Genomic DNA, 22679 nt, shown 5'->3' with positions numbered 1-22679 from the left:
AAACAATCCTACACATAATTACTTAGTTCCTCAAAATTAATGTGTAAATAACAGAAGTAAAACTGACCGGTGGAAGGATTTGCACATAGTGCCAAAAACATTGCATACTTACGACTGGTCCTGAAAAAAAAAAAAATGTGTATACAGAGTGTTTACCTCCCAACATCTATGTCAACACTGAGCATTAATAATTTTTAATTTTTAGTCTTAATCTTTAATTTTAAAACATAAGATACTTTTAAAACACTTCATAATTTAATATTTCTTTGATAATAAAGAGTAAACATTTTACCCCATGTTTCTTGGTCAGTAGCATTTTTGTGTGTGGATGTATGAGATACTTTTTTTCTAACCAATTTTTCCATTAAGGTATTAATATTTTTCTTAGTGATTTACAAGCATTTTTACTTACTAAGGATAGTAATGTTACTTATACAGTAATTTTTTCCAATTTGTCAATTATCTTTTTAATCTTGTTATGATGATTTTGCCATGCAGGCTTTAAAAAATTATATAGTAAGATCTTGCAATCTATTCTTTGATGGTTTCTGATTTTTGGCCTTCTCCAACTAAAATTATAGATAGCCCTTAACCTTCCCATGCTTAATTTTCACAAGGTGGGGGTGTCTATATTACAGTGCTCTTCTCAAACTGTCCTACCAATGATGAACACCAACATTCAGACATTCAATGTTTATGACAATTATTTTTCCAAATTAACTAATGTAGGCAATTGTCAAAATCCTTGACCAAAAAGTAACGTATTAATTTGACTGAAATAGAATTAAATTTATATATTAACATAGGGAGAATTGGTATTTTTAAAACATTTTTTACGTTTATTTATTTATATTGAGAGAGAAAGTGCAAGTCAAGGAGAAACAGAGAGAGAGAGAGAAGAGAGACAAAATCCCAAGCAGGCCTGCACTGCCAGTGCAGAGCCTGACGTGGGGCTTGAACCCATGAGCTGTGAGATCATGAACTAAGCCGAAGTCAGACACTTAACTGACTCCTCCACCCAAGCATCCCCCATCTTTTTTTAAACATTTTCCTTTTTTTAAGTTTATTTATTTATTTTGAGAGAGAAAGTGCAAGTCAGGGAGGGGCAGAGAGAGAGAATCCCAAGTAGGCTCCACAGGGAGAATTGGTATTTTTAAAAGTACTGGCCTTCCCATCTGGAAATACAGTACTTTTCTTAATCGGTTCATTTCTTCTTTCAGCACTAGTGGTAGCCAGCCTCCAACATGGTCTCTGGTGATACTTATCTCCTGTTGTTAGTGCAGTCCTCTTCTACATTTTATCTGGGTTGTTCTGAGCGATTCCAGAATTCCAGATTCGAGTAGAAGTCACAGTATAGAATTCCAAAAACTTTGTTCCTACTGTCTCTTGGATTACTCACTCTGGAGGGAGCCAGTCACCATGTTGTGATGACACTCCAGTAGCTCTTAGAAGAGAGGTCCGGTTAATGAGGAACTGTGGCCTCCTGTTGACAGTCAATACCAACTTGCTAGCCATGTAAGTGAGCCATCTTGGAATCCAATCCTTTAACCCCAGTCAAGCCTTTAGAAAACTATGACCCTAGCCAACATCTTAACTGCAACCTCTCAAGAAATCCCAAGCCAGAAACATCCAACTGAGCTTCTCCCAAACCCCTGACCCTCAGAAACTGTGTTAGATAATTAATGATTGTTACAGAATTAGTTGTTAAAATTTGGTGTAATTTTTTATAACAGTTATAGACAGCTAGAATGGTCCTTTAGTTTTATAGTTTCTTCATAATGTCTCCTATCTATTTTAGTAAATTCATCCCTTGGCATTTGACTGTTGTTGTTTACAATATCCTGAAGAGATAAAATGTATCTGTCATGTCATTTACAAAAATCACTCTAATATACATTTCAGATACTATATTTGTTGTAATGCTAATAGAGATTTCAGATAGTCTATTGAGGACAGAGGAGCTGGGTCACCTCAATGTCATGAGGATAAACAGTGAAGACATAGAACACTCTATTATAGATTCTTAGTAGTGTCCACCATTTTAATAAAGGTAGATAATGGAATGAATAAGCTCAAATCAAAAGGAATGAACAAAGTATATTCACTGCAACATCTTTCTCAATCCCCAGTTCACTTTTTTCCTGCCACTATGCCACATTCCATATAAAGCAGCTGGGGCATTTGCTGAAAGAGTTGAGAACTGCAAACCTAGAAAGAGAGGGTTTCCCATGGGGTCTTATCCAGTGTTTTGTTTTAACTTCCTCACAATAGGTTCTTTAAAGTTTTATTTATTTAAATAATCTCTACACCCCACATGGGCCTCAACTGAACTCATGACCCAGAGATCAAGAGTCACATGCTCTTCCAACTGAGCCAGCCAGGTGCCCCAACTTCAAGACAGTTTTCTAATGTCTAAAAAATACATAACACCCGTTCATTAGCATCAAAAGGTCCTGCCACAAGACCAGGCATTCCTGGCATCTTGGTGACAAGGGTAGAATACAGAACTGACTATATGGGCTTTTCCCAATATCCTAAGCAATCCTAAGATCCTTGCTCAGACAAGTCTGTCACAGAAGAAAATTCTAGAAGCACGCTGTATCTGTCAGAGTGTCCAGTCAGGAGACAGAAACTACATGAGCAATTTGCCAAGAAAAAAAAAAAAAAATTAAAGAACTATTATCCAGTGAAAAGAGACTATTAAAGGGGGTAAAGAGAACTCTAAACAATAGCAAATATAGGGAACTACAACCTCTAGGGCTGAGAGAAAATACTCAAGATAGAAACAAACTGGGAAAGAGCCTCCCTCCCCAGGGCTGAGATTCAGATCTCATTGAAGAGGGTAAGGCTGTGGCCCATTGGTTTAGGAAGACTGAGGTGTCAATGGTGGAGGTTAGCAAGGAGGGAAGGGCTGCTGGGGTACTCCCTGGGAAGCCACCCACTGCGGTGGTGGTGGTGGTAGTGACATTCGTTGGGAAGCTGCCACCATTACGGGAGTAATGCCCTGCTATAGGAGTAAGAAAAACACTAGAATCAAGAAAAACTGGGTCCTCTTGCAGTGGTCCTCCAGCGCCCTCTACTGGCAAGGGCTAGCTAGCATTATTCCAGCCGGCAACGGAGAAAGTTTCTACTCCTCAATTATAGAAATATGAAGGACAAAGAAAAGTGGATTTGGTACATACATACAATGGAACATTATTCAGCCATAAAAAGAATGAAATCTTGCCATTTGCAAAAACGTGAAGCTAGAGAATATTATGCTAATTGAAATAAGTTAGAGAAAGACAAATACCGTATGATTTCATTCATATGTGGAATTTAACAAAACAAATGAGCAAAGAGAAAAAAAGAGAGGCAAAACAAGAAACAGACTCTTAACTGTAGAGAATTGATGGTTACCAGAAAAGGGGGGTGGGGGGGAATGGGTGGATGAGTGAAATAAGTGACAGGGATTAAGAAGTGTACTTACTTGCTGTGATGAGTACTAGGTCATGTGTGGAAGTGTTCAATCATTGTATTGTACACCTGAAACTAATATTACACTGTATGTTAATTAAGTTTAACTTAAAAACTTTTTAAAAAGTGGATCTGGAACTGTGAGGCCATAAGTTGATGACTGGTATACACTCTAAAGCACAATAAAATACAGAATGTTAAGGATCATTAAAATTTTTTTTAGAAAAGAAGAGAAATCATAGTGTAGCTGGCTTCAGATTCCACCTTAAAACCGGAAATTCAATACAGCTCATCCAAACTCTCCATCATAATCCTCCTCCAAGAGCCTTCTCTACACTAGTATTTTCTCTTTATGGACAAGGTATCTAGTAAGTCAAAGAATGTTCACAGTATATTTCCTTTTCCAGCCGTCACTCACGTTCTCTGACTGAGAGAGAGGCAATGAAGTTCAGGATTCCTGCGAGACCACAATTCTCTGAAAATAAAGACTCTCCTGAAATACCAAATTATTTTTATCACAATTTCTATTTTCCTTTCATCTCATTTCATTATGTGAAATTAAATACATCAGCATGGATGCAATAAAAAGAGAAATAATAATGAATTTCTGACCCATGGGGAGCAACCATGAGCCCATCACCTTCATTTTGCAGTTATTATCATGCAGGGGGGGAAAAAAAACAGCAATCTCTACTCTTGCTTGGAAAAAGCACTCAAGATATATATTGCACCTGGAGGATATAAGTCTATGATCAGACCTGCTTTGGGCAACAAATTCTTGCTTCTTTCTTACTTCTGTTGGCGTCTTCAGCATAATAAGCAATTTAATCAGCTCAGCTTCATGAGAATGCTTCAGATATTTGCATTTTAGCACTACTTGTCTTCCTTTTTCCTTATTAAAATTGGCATCTACCATGTTATGACACAAACTGCAGAGCCAAGCACCCTGGGCCAATGACAGCACAAATACAGCTGTTTGCTCTACATCCTAAGCTTTGGTCTCTGCCACTTGTCCTTGAGACCTGCATTTTTCCAGATATAGAAAATCGATGCTGCCTCTGCCCTACCCAAAACAAATCTGCAGAGAGATGTATTTTATTATTGTTAATAAAACTGCTTAAATAAGAGTTCTTCAGCAAAAAAAATATCTCTCTTGCATGTTAAAGCACTGACAAGGCAGGGAAAAGGTGAGAACATTACAAATAATTGCAGCAGTGATGTGACACTTGCAGAATTTATGTTACTATGTTTGTACACTGTATTCTACAGACAGTGAGAAAGTGTGCATATCAATAAATTAGATACTAGGTTGGAAGCACCACTAAAAAAAAAAACATCAGGTTGCAGTATATTTGCAAAATGAAATCAAACAATCAAAGGGGCTTAGTTTTCAAGCAGCCATCTCCCTTAGCAACTAGCTTCTAGATATATCAATTCAGAATTACTATTAAAGTGCTAACTTACTGATTTTTTTAAATCTCATATGTAAAGTGTGGGAGAGACCTCCTTGTGTTCATAAAATCCATTTTCCCACACAGTCCACCTTGCGTCAATGGGTGGCCATTGAATAATTCTCATTAAAGGAATGGTGGGGGGGTGATTTATATCACTTTCCTGACAAAGCTTTTTGGAAATGGGTGTGGCTCTTTACCACTCTATTTCTCCTTCCATCAGCCGAATGCAAAAGAGACAATGGTCATAGGACCTGAAGAACCAGAGAACTGGAAGGAGCCTGGGTCCCTGAGTCACAAGAAGGTCAGACTCTCACTGACCAAACCTATTATATTTTCTTCATGAGTCAGACAAACTTTTATTGGGTTTGAGCCATTATAGATTTTGAGGTCTCTGAGTATTATATATTTCTTTATATATTACCAAAAGAGAAGAATCATTTTTAGGTCAATTAAAATGTCTGGGAATCTGATCTCTTCTCAAATGATATTTTATCCTAGTCATCTATTCTTTCTAGCCCTAATTTTATCCACCAAGAGTGTAAATTTATTAGACATGCCCACAGAAACATCTTCAAAAACACTTAACGTGCAGTTTTTAAAGTATGGCCAAAAAGTTGTTTTATCAATCAATATTGCATGTTTTGAGGCAGTCTGGGGATGCACCAGATGACAGAGAATTTTTATTACATTTGGGCTTTTGGCATGTGCCAGCACTTTCCCACTGACATTTATCCAAAGTGACCAGTGACCTACAAAGCCACCAAAATATCCGTCAAAGCAACTGAATCATGTTCCAAATCACAAACACTTTATGGCAACATGAATGATGCTTTTCAAAACTCAGTATTTTCCATATTGTGTTTCATGCTCAATACATATTTATTGAATTTAATTGGTCAGATAGGGAAAGACATCCATTTCTCTCAACTTAGATTCGATTGACTAAAATCATCATTCCAAATATGCTTTGTAGTTTTGATAATGGATTTCACATTCTTTTCTATACCTAAGGCCACTTAACTTGGTTTTCAAGGTATAGGTATAGGTAATTACCTTATAGCTTTCCTAGTGTCAAATCCAATGACTTTTCTCTAACCTCATTCCCTCTTTTTTATTTGCTTTAATTTTGTTTTTGAACCTGCAGAACACCTCTTTCCAAAATTATATTTCCTCCTGGTTGTAGCAATTCTATGTAATAGTAGCACACCTCCCACTACATCTACTTATTTTTCTCTTTTGGTCACTGTTCCTCTTTCTTTTCTTACAGGCTTTTCTGTGAAGCTATTTTTCTCTCTCCCACTCTTTAATCCATGGGCTGATGATGCCCAAATTTTTGTATCTAGTTATGCCAATTTTCCTGAGATCTCAAATGCCTGTTGTCAATCACTTAACGCACATTTTCCTCACCTTCTCTTCCATTTCTACATGCCAACATCTTTTCTTCCTCAATATGGATATCTATTTCATTATATACCTGTTCGTATTAGTCTGTGACATCAAATTCTGCTAGTTTTGAAGCCTTTGAATAATCACTGAATTAGCTGCATTCATTTTCCATTTAATTTTTTGCCAAGTCTTTTCAGTGTTCCCTGCAAAGTACCTATTGAATTCTCCTTTTATTGCTGTGAGCAGCATCTTTACAGATGCTCAATCCTCAAGTGTGGGCTTGATAATCTTATCTGAAGTGACTATAACTCCACAGGTCCTCCAGCCCCAACTCAAAACAGAGGTTACCAGTGGTTCTCAAATCTGGCTACATGTTGAAATCCCTGGGGAGCTCTTAAGAACAGACCAATGTCAGGGCTGAGCACTAGCATTTTTATTTCTCCCAGATGATTATAATATAAAGACAAAACTAAGAACCACTGAAGTATTCCATTTCTAGGCTATGTTAATTCTAGGGGGTTTTAAATTTTCTGTGGATGTAGTATATCAGATTCATTCTTTCATTATATTTGCTAAGTAACTATTGTTGATATATTTAAAAAAAACTATTGATTTCCACATACTGATTTATAGGTACAAATCCTTTTGAATTTTTTTCATCTCTAAGAGACTTTAAGTGATAATTGTGGGCTTTCCAAAGAAATAAATCATATTTATTAGTTCCCTATTGCTCCTATAACAAGCTACAATAAACTTAGTGGCTTATAGTGGCACAAATTTTATTATTCTGGAGATCAGAAGTCTAGCATGGGTCAGCAGGGCTATATTCCTTCCTGAGGCTCTAGAGAAGAACTTGTTTCCATGACTTTTCGTGATTCTAGAGGTCACCTATATTCCTTTGCCCATGGCCCTTCCTCCATCTTCAAATCCAGCAGCTTAGCCTCTTCCTTCTTCTCTGACCTCTGCTTCCATCCTTCCATCTTTTCTCCACTCTAATGTTTCCTTCTCATAAGGACCCTTGTGATTACTTGGGCCTACCTGGGTAACTCAGGATAATCTCTGTATCTCATGATCCTTAACTTAATCCCACCTGCAAAGTCCCTTTGGCCATTTAAGGTAATATATTCACAGGTTCCTGGGATAGGATGTGGATTTCTTGGAGAGAGGGATGTCATTATTCTTCCTACCATATCATCTTAAGACATATTGCCTACTCTGATTATATTTTTATACCCCTCCTTTCTCTTGGCTTTGTCAGTCCTTCCCCCCTTACTGTTGATAGTAATGACAGAGATAGAGATAGAGATAGAGAAAGAGATAGAGATAGAGGAAGGAAAGGAAAGGAAAGGAAAGGAGAAAGATTGATTTATGTATAGGTATATATTCAGCTTTTCCCTCTTTTTACAGTTTATAGTAATGATATAGATTCCCATATTGTTTGTAGGTTATTGTTTATCCATGAACATAGCCATTTTTATCTGGTCCTACTATTTGCTAAAAATATTGTTAGGTTGAGTGGGGAACTTAGAATAGTGTCCTCTCTCTTGGGGGGACACCTTCCTCATTTCCAGAGTTCCCACTTTTGGAGTTAAGATTATTCAAAGATCCCAGGCCCTCTGCATAGGTTAGTATCATCGATCTTTGCCCAGCTGAATCAGAAGAGGAGTTCAAAAGCAGAATGCTGCTTCACCCCAGTCATGTGACTGGGCACCTCAATCTTCTTCCCAGTCCAATAGGCCACAGCCTTACCCTCTCCAATGATATCTGAATCTCAACCTTAGGGAGCGAGGCTGTCTCAGGAAAAGGAAAGATGGCATGCATTACTAATAGTATGAAACTGGGCTTCTAAGGATGGGTTTCTTATTTCTCTCGAGGCAGGCTCACACTCTGATCATCCTCAGTTTTACTAAAGGACTCTTTGTTTAGGACTTTTAGGACAAGTTCACTAATATTTAGAAATTTCTTACCCCTGTTTAGATTTTTAAAAATAGAAGTCTATGAAGGAGTCAAATGATTAACATCTAGATGCTCATACTCCTTCTCAAGCACAAGTTCTCATTTTCTGTACTCTGAGTAAAGTCTGTTTCTTGCTAGACCACTTTCTAGACTTGTACGATGAGCAACTGAGAGAATAGACCAGACAGACTGAAAAGGGGGTAGGAGATGGGGGGAAAAAATGGGAGGAGAGAAATCAGCAGAGGTGATCTTACAAAGTGCCACATAGGATGTGTTATTCATCCATTTATTTGCTTGTCAAATAATCTATTGAGCATCTTCAATATGTTAGGCACTCTTCCAGGTCACGAGGACATAGCAGTAAACAAACCCATCAGGTTTCCTTTCTCTAGCTTACATCCCAGTTGGTGACGAGATAGTCAATAAATAAGCAAACATATAAACAATATTAACTTCAGTGTGGTAAATTCTAACAAGGAAATAAGCAAGATACTAATATGGAAATGATGAGGCACGGGGCAGGTGAGGCAGTCAATGAGGTCCTCTCGGAAAAAAGCAACATTTCAACTGCTGCCTAAAGGATTAAATAGAGCTCCCCTTTGAAAATCCAGGGAAGGGGTATTCTGTCCAGGGGACATGAACCCTAAGACCAGATATAATTTGCCTCATCTGAGGCAAATGGAATGCCTCAGCACAGAAGGATGGGGGGAATATGTAGGAGAATCTAGTAATCCACAGGGTGAGGTTGGAGACAAAGGCAGGAGTCAGATGGTATACAAGCTCAAACTCATGTGGTCCAATCTTGGAGTAGTAGCTCAGTCTAGGAGCCAGAAACAATTAAGAATTAATTCAGTACTGAATGGGTTTTTTTTTTCCCCCTCGGAAAAGTCTAGTTCGTCCATTTGTAATCTGAATCTCTCTAACCCCCTCTATTATCTTATTAGTCTTTAGTCCTACTGTTAACCTTCTCTTTCCGGCATCATGTATCCTGTTCTCTCATGGGATCAATCTAGTTAACATATAAACATATGTTCCAGTGAACTATAAACAAAGAAAAGCCAAGGACTAGGTGGCTTTTCAGTGAATTCTACCAAATACATTAAAAAAGATTTATTGCACTCCTCAAACTCTCCCCCAAAATTAAAGAGGCCAGCATTACTCTAATACTTTAGCCAGATAAGGGCACTAGAAGAGAGGAAAGCTAAAGGCCAATATCACTGATGAATAGAGACACAGAAATTTTCAACAAAATACTAGCAATCCAAATTTAATAGCACATTAAAAGAATCATACACCATGATCAAATGGGATTTATCCCTCCTAGATGAAAGGATGGTTCAATATATGTGAATCCACAAATTTGATATACCACATTCACAGAATAAAAGACAAAAATCGTATGATTACCTCAATAGATTCAGAGAAGCATTTACCAAATTTCAACATACCTTCATGATATAAACTTTCAAGAATTTGGACACAGAAGGAACAAACCTCTACAGAATAAATGTCACATATGACAAGCCCACAGCTAACATCATACTCAACAGTGAAAAGTTGAAAGTTTTCCCCTCTAAGATCAGAAGACAAGATTGTCCACTCTCACTACTCCTATTAAATAGAGTACTAGAAGTCCTAGCCAGAGCAATCAGGAAAGAAAAAGAAATAAAAAGCATTCAAATTAGAAACAAAGATGTAAAACTGTCTGACGACATGATCATTTATATAGAAAATCCCAGTCGCCAACAAAAAACTGTTTAGACATAATAAACTAATTCAGTACAGTTTGAGGACATAAAGTCAATATATAAAAATCAGGTCATTTTCTACACACTAAAAATGAACTGTCTGAAAAGGAAATATGTAAAAACAATCACAATCCCACTTATAAGAATATCAAAAGCAATAAAATTCTCAAATAAATTTAACCAAAGAAAGTCAAAGATCTACACACCAACAACTGTAGGGCATTAATGAAACAAACTGAAGAAAACACAAATCAATGGAAAGATAGCTTTTGTTTATGGATCAGAAAGTTAATATTGTTAAAATGTCTGTACTACTAAAGCCATCTATATTCAATTCAATCCCCATCAAAATTCCAATGGCATTTTTCACAGATTTAGATTACAAAATTCATATGGAATAAAAACAAACATAACCAAAGCAATCTCAAGAAAGAACAAAGCTGGAGGCATCACACTTCCTGATTCAAACTACATTACAAAACTTTAATAATCAAAATAGGATGGTACTGGGGCACCTGGGTGGCGCAGTCGGTTAAGCGTCCGACTTCAGCCAGGTCACGATCTCGCGGTCCGTGAGTTCGAGCCCCGCGTCAGGCTCTGGGCTGATGGCTCAGAGCCTGGAGCCTGCTTCCGATTCTGTGTCTCCCTCTCTCTCTGCCCCTCCCCCGTTCATGCTCTGTCTCTCTCTGTCCCAAAAATAAATAAACGTTGAAAAAAAAAATTCAAAATAGGATGGTACTAGCATAAAAACAGACATGTAAACCAATAGATCAGCATCAAGAGCCCAGAAATAAACCACACACATACAGTCAATTAACATTTGACAGGGGAACCAGGAATATTCAGTGGGGAAAGGATAGTCTCTTCAATAAATGGTGACGAAAAAACTGGATATTCCCATGCAAAAGATGGAAATTGGACCTCTATCTTATACCACTCATAAAAATCAACTGAAAATAGATTAAGGACTTAAATATAAGACCTGAATCCATTGATATTCTTGGGAAAAACAGAAGAGAAAAAGCTACATGACATTGGTCTTGGCAATGATTTTTTGGGTATGACATCAAAAATACAAGCAACAAAAGCAAAAATCAACAAGTGGGACTACATCAAACTAAAACACTTCTGCAAAGCAAAAGAATCAACAAAATGAAAAGGCAACCTATGAAATGGGAAAACATATTTGCAAACTATCTACCTGATAAGGGATTAATATCCAAAATATATGAGAGACTCACATAACTCAATAGCAAGAGAAAAAAATCCAATTAAAAAATGGGCAGACTTGAATAGATATTTCTCCAAAGATGACATACAAATGACCAGCAGGTACATGAAAATATGTTCAACACAAAGTCATCAGGTAAATGCAAATCAAAAAACCAATAAACTATCACCAAACCTGTTAGAATGGCTGTAATCAAAAAAATAAGAGATAGAAAATGCTAGCAAGGCTGTGGAAAAAAGGAAACCCTGGTGCACTATTGGGCAGTAGGGAATGTAAATTGGTATAGTCACACAGAAAAAAAAAAAACAGTAGGGATTTCTTTTCTTTTCTTTTTAATATATGAAATTTATTGTCAAATTGGATTCCATACAACACCCAGTGCTCATCCCAAAAGATGCCCTCTTCAATGCCCATCACCTACCCTCCCCTCCCTCCCACCCCCCATCAACCCTCAGTTTGTTCTCAGATTTTAAGAGTCTCTTATGCTTTGGTTCTCTCCCACTCTAACCTCTTTTTTTTTTTTCCTTTCCCTCCCCCATGGGTTTCTGTTAAGTTTCTCAGGATCCACATAAGAGTGAAAACATATGGTATCTGTCTTTCTCTGTATGGCTTATTTCACTTAACATCACACTCTCCAGTTCCATCCATGTTGCTACAAGGGGATTTTTTTTTTTTTCATTAAAAATAGAACTACCAAATGATCCAGCAATTTCACTTCTGGATACATTTCCAAGGAAAATGAAATCATTATCTTAAAGAGGTATCTGCACCCCAGGTTCACTGCAGCATTGTTTACATTAACCAAAACATGGAAACAAAACTAAGTACCTGTTGATAGATGAATGGACAAAGACGTAAGACATAAATACAGATATATCATGGAACAGTATTCAGTCATGAAAAAAGAAAATCCTGCTATTAGAAACGACATGGATAGACTTTGAGGTCATAATGCTAAGTGGAAATAAGACTGAAAAAAGGCAAATACTGTATGATCTCATTTATATGTGGAATCTAGAAAACCTGAACTCACAGAAGCAGAGAGTAGAATGGTGATTTCCAGATGATAAGAAATGGGGAAAAGGGAGCAATGTTGGTCAAATGGTATAAATTTTTCATTATAAGATGAGTAACTTCTGGGTGCAGCATGGCTACTACAATTAATGACACTTTATTATATACTCGTGAGTTGCCATGAGCATAGAGCTTTAGTGTTGCCACCATAACAACAACAAAATGGTAATTACGTGTGGTGAAGGATAAGCTAACTAACCTTACTGTAGTAAACGTTTCACAATATATACAGATATATCATTGCCTACAGTTTAAACTTGTACAGTGTTCTATGTCAATTATACCTCAGTAAAGCTGAGGTGAGGAGAAGAACTAAAAAAACATTTCTGGGGAAAGACAGTCAAGAAATGAAGTGCAGTTAGAGAGGATTGCGGGATCAAGGGCATGTTATGATGTTGGCACTAACTTGTTCATATGCTCACTGACTTGATCCCATTACAGAGGGGGATGCATAAAGCAGGAAAGAGGGGCTGAGTTAACTATAGGACGGAATTCTTCTAAGAAGATAGAGAGGATTGGAGAAATTCAGATTACAAATGGAGAAGCTAGGCTTTCCAGAGAAAGTGTAGCACTGACTTCTTAATTGTTTCTGACTGCTAGATTGAGATACTACTCCAAGGCTGGACCAAATCACTTTGAGTTTACATTTGAATCACATACTGGTTTTTAGTTGCTACATCCATTATTGGCAAATGCCCTTCAGAGTTAGTGAATTTGTAGCTATTTCTTAATTTTATTGTGGAGAGAGATTACAGTTTTATTCTTTACTGTTTCAGGCTGAAGATAGGAGAAAAGAAAAAAACGCCACCCGTTCTCAATAATATTTACACAGAAATTCTTTACAATTTTAAAGTAAGACCAATGGCACTATTATTTAGTTTTATGGTTTTCTCCAGAAACTCAGTTTTAAGCATCTATATCATACTGGCATCATGGATTATGAATTTTAAAACTAAAAATTCTCTCTCTCCCTCTCTTCATCTCCTTCTCCCTGCCCTGACTTCCCCACCCCAACACCACCACCAACCCCCCCCCCCGCCCCCTGACACCTCTCTGTCTCCCTTCCTCAAAGACAACACAGTTTAAATACTATTGGCTTGAAAACCAGAGAGCATTTTCCTCCTCTCAGTGTTTTCTCTAAGGGTATCCTAGGAAGATGCTTAATTAGAAAATATAGCGATTTAAATGTTTAATTCTTTTAACTAGGTCCAAAACAACATGACTATATTGCTGTAATTTATTTTTTACCAACATTTTCAAGCTAATTTTCTAATTAGTAGGACTGAGTTGAGATATTATCGACTAATTAATGAAATTAACTTATTATTTTCATAATAATATCATATAATCATCAATCACACTTGAATATGGGTTAAGAATTTTATGCTGGTTTATTAACAGGCAGTGTAGGATGCTTTGTTGTACCATATAAAAGCCCAAAGAACAAAGATGGCTTCTGTGCATGTGTATTAAAAAGCCTGACTTTTTAATCCAGACAAATGGACTCCATCTTCTTCTCAGAACTGTTCCTTAAAATTCAAGGGATAATTCATACCTCTCTCATATCATTTATCCAAATTCAACCTCAGAATATAGGAGAAATAACAAAGTGTAAAATTAATAAACCCAGGTTTATATCCTAGCTCTGCTTCCTAAGAGATTGGAACCATGGATAAATCAATTCTCAATTATCCCTAAGAATACCTGCCCCACCAAATTATTGTAAGAACTAAATGTGAAAATGTTTGTAAAAGCATTTTAAACCATCAAGTCATACAAAAATATATTGTCTATTTATCATGTCTTTATCATCGTCATCATTTGGACACATCCCAGAACTTGAGCCCTCATGTAAAATCATTAAAAATAATGCCTTATATAATGATTATTTATGTATATATTTATACAACTCCAGATAGCAAGCAGCTTGATATTAAGTTAAAACCAGGTCTTATTTTTATTCTCTCCCATACACACATTCCCATAAATGTGTGTTGAAATGTTTATTAAGTGTTTTATAAGCTTGTTCCCACATTTTTAAAATGTTTCCTATCCACACAGCCCTCAATTTTAAAGTAACTCACACTTACAGAGCTCTTACTTCCAGCTAGAAACTGTCCTGAGCATTTTAGATGCAAAACCTCACTTAATCATCCTAACAGCTCTACAAGGTATGGTACTGTGGTAATCTCTTCCTTTAAAATGAGACTTTGCTATGGTAGACAATTTCAAATTCTGTAAACATTGTGCTTACCTTAAGACACTAGAAAGACAAATGGATCAGCTGGTGGTCCCAGTCTTGGGGAATGTGTCAGGAGAAGAGATCTGTATCACATCTTTGACATCAATTACAGTTAACACAGGAAACTTCAACTTCCTTGCCTAGCAGATTTTGGGTGTTTTCACTAAGAAAAAGCTGAGCCATTGGTTTGTCAATTTAGATAATTTTAAAGACGAGAGGATAATTCGTGTCAACTTCACTCCAAAAGCAGCATGATAGGGATACAGGTTTCCACCAACACAAGCTTTGGAAAACATGCCCCATAGGGGCATAGTTTGTACCTCTCACAGGGCCTAAGACAGTGTAAACAACATGGGCTCTCAATGCCTAATGAATGTAAATGAATCAAGATTGCTAAGTTAGATGTAATAACAGCAGAAAAGTCAAAGCAAAAAATGACAAGCAGGTTATTGGAGAAATAAAGAAGATAGAAGGCAAATTGCCTTTCATTTCAGAAGTAACAAGTGTGGTAAGTTGACATGGGGTACACTCTGGGAATGTGCTTAATGACAGATAATTTGAGTTATTTCAAAACTTGCCAAGACAAGAGAAAGATGAGACAGCACTCAGAATAAATGTGAACAAAAAAATGTGAACAAAAAAGTCTCTATTTGATCAAACCACGAGCTTTGTTAAATGGGAAAACTGGGTGAAAATACCTCTCAGTTTTAAAATATTCATCAAATGTAAAACATTAATAGTTTACAGCATTTGGCCTCTCACCTTTGCTAAATCATTCCTTCTGTGAGAAGGTGGGACTACCATAAGTGGGGGGAGAAAAACATGGGATTTTAAGTCAGACCAAGTTCACATGGGATCACTCCTACTCTGACCTTGAATAATTTACTAATCCTCTCTCGTGGTGCTTCTCAAATTGTAGCGGAGTTATAAGAACCATGTAGGATGCTTGTTAACATAATGGATTCCCAGGTACAACTCACAGAGATTAGTGATTAATAAGTATACGGTAAGGTCCTGGAACCTGATTTTTAGTAGGCACCCCAAGATATTCTAATAATGATGGTGGCTGGTGATTCTCACTTAAATAGTGCTCTAGGCATCAATAATTTCTTATCTCCGTGGAAGAAATGATAATACCCACTGGACCAGGGGTTTTATTGTTTTTTTTTGGGGGGGGGGGTGGACAGATTACCGAGATAACCAATGTGAAATCCTATAGTTCAGTGTTGGCACTTTGGAGGTGCCACATAAATGTTATCAGGAGTACCCCAAAGGTACATAGGTGTCATCTAACAAATCCATCCTCACTGCTTCTGCTGCCCCCAAGCATTAAAGCTTTCCTGACAGTCCATACCGTTGCTGCCATCAGCAGGAAACGCATCAGAAAATTATCTAAATGAGTGAACCAAATTTCAATGTCTTAAACATATCTGAAGAGGCAATTCATGAAGAAAAATGTACAGAATTGCACCTAAAACCTGCTGTCCTAAACCCAGTTACATACAAATGCTCAAACTCACCTACACCTCAGTGTCTAGTCAAAATAACAGTTATTTTGGCTTCAGTTATTTTAAGTAGGGAGAATTTAATACTGTTTCTCCAAAGTGTTGGAATGACTGCAGGAAAAATTAAGAGAATAGTTTTTTCAGTTATCAATAATGACAGAAGCCTCTCTTTTCTAATAGGATTGGAGGAGTGAACGGGAAAATTATGTTACTCAAAGCCCGTAATTGCTGTGTCATTGATGTTGGAAGCATCCACTGTTGTTGTTGGAACAACAGTTCTGCTACTTGGTAGAACGCTAAGATACCACCCCTCTACCGATACTGCTGAAGTCCACAGACACACTCCACCGTTGCCCACCATCACCGATTCTGCCGCAGCCTGAGCCCATAAGAGCTATGCTGCTGAAGCACTGAGGTGTCTGCTCCTGCTGCCATATTGCCCTACCACAGCCACAGCAGGCAGACACGATGCTGCTGACATTGCTGGACTGTCTGCTGCCACTGCACTTCACGGAACCCTCTACCCAAGCAGGACCTCAGGAGCTCATTCTTCTTCCGAGGAATCACCAACACAGGAGTATCTGCTTCTTTTTTCCTGTATCTTCCTTTTTCCTACTTTCCAATATCCCTTTAGTGTCCCCCACTGGAAGAACCTAACCAGAAGTCAGCTGGCCAGGAATTCTGAGAACTGTGGTTTGTAGGCTTTTAACCTCTCCTGATAAAGAGGAAAGCACAGAAGGGACAGAATGTTGCTGAGATCCAACAAGACATCAGAACAACCTGCCATGTATCTCTTACCGGATAGGAAATAAGTCCATTTGTGAGAACTGTCCAGGTATCAAATGATCACAAGACTCTCTTTTTCTTTCTTTAGCTGACCAGAGGAAGAATAATAGAAAATCTTAGGAATAAGGCCAATACATTTGGGATTTTGCAGTGTGAGTTCATCAGAATTTAGGTTTTAGAGATTTTACCATGACGGTGAATATTTTTTAGTTAGAGTTTTCCAGCATAGCACATGGTGGTTACTTCCTTGAGAACTCACTATCTGCAACCTATCAAATTAGTTCAGCCCAGGAAATTTCCTTCTCCCCTGAACTCTTACCATACCTATTTAGCATCTAAAATACACTATTTGGGAAATATGTGCTATGCAAATATATGCCTTCTGGAAAACTAGATCCCATGTTTTATGACTTTTTAAGATCTAATACCCAACAAAGGTCCTTAAACATGGTAGTCATGTGATAAATGTTTGAAAGAATGATATTACAAAACAAATACAACTTAACTAAGGAATTTAAATAAAGAAAAAATTGGAATATTTGCTTTTCTGCTACATTTTCCTATTCCCCTCTCCTTTCTGAACTATGTGCAGTATATAAAAGATATAATATTTCACCCCTAAATACCTGAGCATGTATCTCCCATGAACAAGTACATTCTCCTAGATAACCACGAGGTCATTACAAAGTCAAAAAATTTAATATGGACTCAATAACATTATATAAAAATTCCATACTCAGGGCTCCTGGGTGGCTCAGTCGGTTAAGTGTCCAACTTCGGCTCAAGTCATGATTTCCTGGTTCGTGGGTTTGAGCCCTGCATTGGGCTCTGTGATGACAGCTCAGAGCCTGGAGCCTGCTTTAGATTCTGTGTCTCCCTCTCTCTCTCTGCTCATCTCCTGCTCATGCTCTCTCTCTCAAAAATTAACATTAAAAAAATTTTAAATCCTGTTCAATTTTTCCCAAATGTCCTTTATATCTGTTTTTCCCTCATCCAATGCAGAATCTCATCAAAGTTCATACATTTCATTGGTTATATATTTCCAGTTCCCCATAAACCAAAAGAATCTCTTTTAATCTAAAACTAGCTTTCATGATATTGACATTTTTAATAGTTTAGGTCACTGGACTATTGGGCTGTCCCATATTTTGGATTTGTCTCATTACTTCCTCATGATTAAACACAGATTAAACATTTTTGGCAAAAATACTGCATAGGTAATGTGTAATTTCTTCTGAATCACATATGAAGGCACATATTGTCAATTTGTTCTACTAACGGGCTAAGCTCGACGATTTGATTAAGGTGGTATCTGCCAGATCATTTCATTAGAAAGTATCCTTTCCCTGTCATTTAATAAGCAATCAGTTGGGGGATAATTTGAGACCATGAAATATCCTGTTCCTTAACAATCTCTTATCAAGTAATTTTAGCATCCTTGATGATTCTTACCTGAATTACCACATAGGTAGTACCAAATTGCTTATTATTCTAATACTATCATTTCTTCTATATATATTAACTGGCATTCTTCTATAAAGGAAAGTATTTCAGGATGCCTGGGTAGCTCAGTCAGTTAAGCGTCTGACTCTTGATTTCGGCTCAGGTGATCTCACTCAGTTTGTGAGTTTGAGCCCTGCGTTGGGCTCTGTGCTGACACCACCGAGCCTGCTTGGGATTCTCTCTCCCCTTCTTTCTCTGTCTCTCTCCGGCTCAGGTGCGCTCACACTCACTCTCTCAAAATAAATAAACTTTAAAAAAAAAAAAAAGTATTTCAATTCTCCTCCCTCATTTTTTGTTATCATTGTAGGTTCATATATTTTTAATCATATCATATTCCATAACCATCATTTTTCATGCTCAAAGCGTCCCAAATTTAGCCAGTGGGAGACTCAAAATTTTGCTTTGCATCCATTTCACATGTTCTCAATACTTTCTGAACACTTCCCTATCTTCAGGCACCATAATATTCCTAGATTTACCTTATACTTTCTCTGCCTCCATTCTGGAATTATCCATTCTCAAAACAGACCTGCTCCCTTTGAGTATTTAGGGGCCCAATTTTCTTAATGAAGCCCTTTAATTCAAGCTTTCAAACCCAATTTTGAGAAAGAATTTCTCATTAGCCACTTCATTGTCTTCACATAATTTCAAGATAGTATTGATTTGAAACTCAAACACTGACTGAAATGGTTCAAGAATGGTGGATGTTCTCAAATTTTCCCAGTCTGTGCTCTAAAAGGTCAGCAATCCAAATACAGGATAGAAAAGCAGAATTCCACTGTTACCTGAGAAGATATTATTAATTGTATCTACCTAAATTATGCCATGTGCGTTCCATAAATAACAGTGTTTTATGGGTTCCTCCCCCCCAATACCTCTAGTATGTCTTCAAATTGTGCTCAGATTCAGTTGGGTATACTATTCTAAGTACACTATTCTTCAGTATACTATTCTAAAGCAGGGATCAACAAAGTTTTTCTATAAAAATCCAGTCAATAAGTGTATCACGTTTTCAATCTCTGTTACAACCACTCAACTCTTCAGTTGTAGCCAAATCAGCCAGACAATATGAAATGAATTGGCGTGGCTGTGACCAGTAAAACTTTTTTTTTTTTTTTTTTGGCAAAAACAGATTTGTTTGCCAACCCTAGTTCTAAACAAAAGTAACAATAATTATAACATAAGATATAATAATAATATATAATTATATCTTATTTCTATTACTACAATTATAAATAAAATGTGATAGTCCTAAAACCCAAGATATTCACTTCTAATGTTTTGCTCTGCTTCCTTCCAATCTTTGATGACTGTTTGTTTTTTTTACATAATGGTGATTGTCTCCATACATAGTTTTTCTCAGTATTTTCCACTGAATTTTATTATGAAGACATTTCTCCTTCATAGCAAATACTGATTTTCCTCTGCCCCATTTCACTTCCACCCTCTGACTCCACCTGCAGTGTCATGGACAGCTTCCCATCTTGATTAGTATTTCTCTGCTTTTCCGAAGACTCTCTCCAAGCTCACAGGAGCTTGCAGAGACACCTCAAAGTCCCATGATTCAACCCTCCTAAGGGCAAACTTCAGTCAGTGAAAGACTAGAACTTGTGCGTAAGTGATCCTCCAGTTTCCCTGTTCTTTAATGTCGATTTTTACAATGTATCACATTATATTCTTGGCATATTTTCTCCAGTTTGTTAATATATCTCAATTTTTTTCATTAATGTTTTATATGTATTTAAGTATTTTATTGATATTGATGGATCTTCACTGCTTTGTTGGCTTTAAGTTGATAAAATCCTCCCCCAGTGATTTTATATATATTCATTTTAACTTTGGGATCATTTAGTCAAGTTAACCAAAAACTATATATATGAATGCATTTATCTTTGCTACATTAGAAAAAGTTGAACTTTTATATAAATGAGAATTTAAATATATATGATGCTACAACTTTATCATACTGAAACTTCCTATCAAATTTAGGTGGACTTCCCAATGTTTAGTCCTTTTTTTTTTTGGTCTTTCTTTAATGTCTCTCAGAAACATTTATAGATCTTCTTGATATAGAGGCCATGTGGTCTGGGTTAAGGTTACTGCTGGGTTTTTAATCTTCTTTATTGCAATTGTGAAATAAGGATTTTTTTCTCATCCATTATATTCTGTAAATTGTTTTGTTCACAATTATTACCAACTTTGTAGGTTTACCTTGTATCTAGCTAAATTTCTACATTCATTCTGATACTATATAGAAGTACATGCACATAATTGTGTTTTGTTGAGATGCTATCAACTATACACAAGTACTATATAGGGACAAGCTTTCTGAAAATCATTATTATAATGATTTAAATATTTTAAGAAGGCCATTCATGATCCATTTACAACAATATAATATTTTTTTGGTCTGCATTTGTTTTTTAATTTCTGGTTTCATTTAATATGCTTAGACTCTATGTTAGCTTTCTGTATTTTATATCCTCTTATAAGTCACCCTAAGTAATTTCTAGAGGTTGATTTATTTTCTAACTATGAAAAAGAAACAGAAATTGGTATCTTTTTCAATATAAACCAAACATTAAAATGTACTTTTCTCCTTTACAAAATATATTCCCAAACAGTGCAGTGGCTTTTTTTCACTAGTTTGTTGATATTCCAATTTTGTTTATAATTTTTGATGACTACAGGCTTTAAGTGTTTATGTATTTATATCAGCTTATTTTTACTGCCTTATCAGCTTCAGACTTATAAGACCCTTTCTTAGGTAATAAAGATTCGACTCTTAGAACAAATGCCAGCTCTACAACTTGGATAAGTTACCAAGCTTCTTTGTGCCTCAGTTCCCTGATCTGTAAAATGGGGTCATGAGGTTATTAAGATGGCATATTCTAATGTGCATGCTACACATTCACATTATTTCTGATTTTTAGGCTCTTCTTTATTTTATATTGAGTACTTAAAATACAAATACTACCTATCCTATGTAAAAGAAAAAATTTAAGTGATGACAAGGTTTACAAACATTTACTATGGGAATCAAGAGGAACCACCATATTTTATTAAAGCTAACATATGCAATTATTTTATGTACCATTATGAATAAAGACAAAATGTAAACTATTCATCTATGATATCCTCTCAAGTAACAGATATATGCCAAGTTCAAAGGTGTAAAAATGGAGGAGGCTGCATCTTAAAATGAATGATAAGCAGTAAGTTCAAATGTGTTTTCCTGCTGGCCAAGCACCATGTTAGCATTTTACATGTGTTAGTTATTCTGCTACATCTCTCAGCATTGGCATCACTTCACAGTTGAAGAAACTCAAGTTTCTCTAAGGTTAAGCCCTTCATTAAAAATTTTTAATTGAAAAATCTATCACATATGATCTACTATGCTAGATGCTGAAGATACAGTGATGAAAAAAGAACAAAATCTTTTCCCTCATTTACGAATGATGCGTGTTACTAAAGGGTGCTATGGGAGGCCTTCCCTATGGGAGTGGGAAGATTTAAGCCAGACCAGGGGCTCAGGGAAGGGATCTCAGAAGAAGTGGTGTTTAAGCTGAGATCCAATGGTTGAGTAGCCATCATCTAGAAAAATGTAGCAAGAGTGTTCCTGGCACTGAAAAATAAAAAAAAGTAAGTAGCCCAAGGAAGCAAAGAGTGGAGCTAGGATTTAAATCCAAATCTGAATGACACTAAATCATGTTGCAAGTTCACTTACTATCTATAAAAGCAAATCACACTCTGCCCCTGCACACCCCTACCTGCCCCTTGCCCAACATTTTCATACAGATTAATTAATGTCTAAGACAGCTTTCAAGGGGAAAGGTATAGGGCAGTCTAAGAGTTGGATTAGCTTCCTTTTTTTTTTTTTTTTTAAAGGAAGGAACCAGGGGAGTTACCTATCTCCTCCCCTGCCACCACCTCTTCTACATCCTTAATAATGCTACCAAACTATTCAAGGAGGCCCAAAATGCAGCACCAAAAGCAATCAGCCCAACTAACTGGCTAAGAGAAGACTCTGGCAAGGGCACCTATCTGGTTGGTATCCCTACAGGATTCAAAAGAGACTCCTTGATCCTCATATAAAGCCCTAAAAGAGACAGCAATTTGAGAGGACTCAGAGCTGCTGAAAGAATGCAGAAGACCAAGACTGCTCTCCAAGGAGCTATTCTTCCAGAAGAATGGGTGCTCACCTCAGAGAGCAAGAAGAAAGAGGGATGCAGGAACTCAGAGAACTAAGCCTGCACTTTAAACATGTGCCTTTGGCTGTGACACACAGATTAAAAAATCTTGTGTTTACCTAGTTAGGAGAACAGATGAATCAAAGAC

At 36.8% G+C, this 22679-nt stretch overlaps 1 long non-coding RNA gene across 1 annotated transcript; it reads left to right on the top strand.

The window, feature by feature from the left end:
* The first annotated feature begins 1113 nt into the window (after positions 1-1113).
* On the top strand, positions 1114-17376 carry LOC123603435. Its single transcript, XR_006714881.1, has 2 exons — positions 1114-1515; positions 16233-17376. It is a non-coding gene; the product is annotated as an uncharacterized LOC123603435 (long non-coding RNA).
* Positions 17377-22679: the final 5303 nt, after the last annotated feature.

Source organism: Leopardus geoffroyi, chromosome E1 (assembly GCF_018350155.1).
Source record: "Leopardus geoffroyi isolate Oge1 chromosome E1, O.geoffroyi_Oge1_pat1.0, whole genome shotgun sequence".
NCBI lineage: Eukaryota > Metazoa > Chordata > Mammalia > Carnivora > Felidae > Leopardus > Leopardus geoffroyi.
This window is presented reverse-complemented; position numbering and strand designations above follow the sequence as displayed.